Source organism: Asparagus officinalis, chromosome 5 (genome assembly GCF_001876935.1).
Source record: "Asparagus officinalis chromosome 5, Aspof.V1, whole genome shotgun sequence".
Classification (NCBI taxonomy): Eukaryota; Viridiplantae; Streptophyta; class Magnoliopsida; order Asparagales; family Asparagaceae; genus Asparagus; species Asparagus officinalis.
The window spans coordinates 12087351-12089842 of record NC_033798.1 but is presented as its reverse complement, the minus strand read 5'-3'; positions in this window follow the sequence as shown (position 1 = coordinate 12089842).

Below are 2492 nucleotides of genomic sequence, written 5' to 3'. Positions count from 1 at the left end.
TTGAGTTGATTCTCAACTTCAGCTTTATAGGCTTTGAACATGTCCAGAGACTCAGACTTTTCATGAATAAGATATAGGTACACATAACGTGAGTAATCGTCTATGAATGATATAAAATATTGTTGACCATTCCAGGATGCCGTAGGGAATGGCCCACAAATATCCGTATGTATCAATTCTAAGACATCCGAAGATCTGTTGGCACCTAATCTCTAAACTTTGGTCTGTTTTCCCTTAATATATTCAACACATACGTCGAAGTCCGAAAAATCAAGGGAATCCAAAATACCATCAGACACAAGACGCGTAACTCTACCTTTTGAGATATGACCCAAGCGCTTATGCCATAATGTCGCCGAATTTTTTTTATTTAATTTACGCTTAGTACCACGTGATTCCACATACAAGGATTCATTATAAGAAGCAATTGTATCGAGCAAATATAGGTTGTCATAAGTACTCAAGTAACCAGTTCCCACAATATCCGAATTAAAAGATAAACTAAATTGATTGTTTCTGAATGAACAATGATAACCTGATTTGTCCAATACAGAAACAAAAACCAAATTCTGTCTAAAAGACGGTACTACAAAAGTATCTTTTAAGTCCAAATAAGAACCAGTTCCTAATAGCAACCTAAAGTACCCAATTGCTTCTACATCTACCGATTGACCGCCGCCCACAAAGATGTATCTTTTAACATCACTTGGCTTTCGGTAGCTCAGGCAACCCTGCATAGAAACACTTATGTGAGTAGTAGCACTAGAGTCTAACCACCAAGTGTTTCTAGGTACTGAAGCTACATTAACCTCAGAACAGAGCACGCCAGACGTGATATTTGGTACAATCCTTCTTTACGTGTCCAGGCTTGTTACAGAAGAAACAACCCTAATTTTCCTTATGTTGTTTCTTCTGAACTGGACCCTTAGCAACTTCATTATCATTCTTTCTTTTCTTGCCCTTATCCTTAGAGGCATAGGCCAAATGAGCACTTTCAGTCTTATATTGCTTCAATCTGTCTTCTTCTTGCACACAGTATGAAATGAGCTCATTTAGAGTCCATTTCTCATTTTGGCAGTTATAACTGACCTTAAACTGATTGAGTTGTGCAGGAAGAGACAACAGAACCATGTTTTCGTTGAAAGTTACCTTAATCATTGATTTCATTAAACTTTAAGCGTTACAAATGAATTCAAACAACAAAAGAATAAAAGATTACAACTTTCTTGAAAATAAACACAAGATCTGTTCGTCGTCTCTTGCTTGTGTGGGTCTTTAGCCTGTGACGGGGATGTCGATATCCGTGGACTACCTGGCAATCAGATCAGGTCCAGAGCTTCGTCGATCCGCGAGGAGATCTAGAAACTTGAAGCGCCTATCTCGATAAAAGCGAGATAATTGCTCTTCTTAGAATTACCACGACAGGATAATACTAAGGATTGGATGCGGGTGATGTAGATCTGACGACTTTCGATCTCTTGTGTTGAAGAACTTGATCACTCTTCAGTTCGGCAGGGCTTCGCCAATTCCCCAAAATTCCAGATCCTGAAAAATGAGGGCCTGAGGCTTGTATTTTATAGGCCCGGGGGAGTTTGGAGCGGTTAAAACCACCTAAAGGCCCAAATCTACGTTGGAGACACCCCAGGGTGTCTCCACTTGATCCGAGACATCCTAGGGTGTCTCCTCTTGATCCGAGACACCCTAGGGTGTCTCGTTGGTCCGAGACACTCCGTTATGGTGTATATGTCCGCTTCCACTGTAAATTCTTCGTCCGAACTCGGATTTGAGTGATTCGAAGTGCGTTGGAAAGCCGACAAGGAGTTCTATCAGCTCTGATGGTTGGATCATCTGTAGAGTGAATGAGACACGAAGGGCATTGTTCCTTTTTGTAAACATCGCGAGGCTCCCGATTAGCCCGTACCTTCGTTAGTTCACGTAGTTCGTCGATTTACTTCAATCGTTCATCAACATCAATCGAACTCCTGTGAACCAGATAGTGACGTTCATCGTCGTTCCTTAACACTGAGCTGTTTGTGGAGACCTATAGGCAATTTTCGATGCCTAAAGATACCCCCTCCAAAGCGTTCCAGACTCGTTTCTTTTATAGAAGAGGCTGGAATACTTTGGATGTGATTGGGCCAGCCTTCAGTCGGCGTAAAGGACCTGTAGCTAGTTTCAACTCTTGGTTCCTTCGATTTTCGGTCTATCCAATATTTTGACGAATAGCTGAAGTCTTTCCGGCGCTGCGTTTATCGCTTGGCCGTCGTCGGAGTCTCGAGTCGTATGTTAACTTTTTGTCGCAACGCGTTGAGTAACGTTGACCTAGGGTTACGCGTTGACCGGCATTGACCCCAGGGTTTTGAACGTCGAATGTTGACTTTTTGGTCACAACGCGTTGACTGGCGTTGACCTAGGGTTATGCGTTTGTAGGCATATAAAATTGCTTATAGGTCCCTTTTGCTCAGCTCGGCACAAACCGACGAACCAACGAG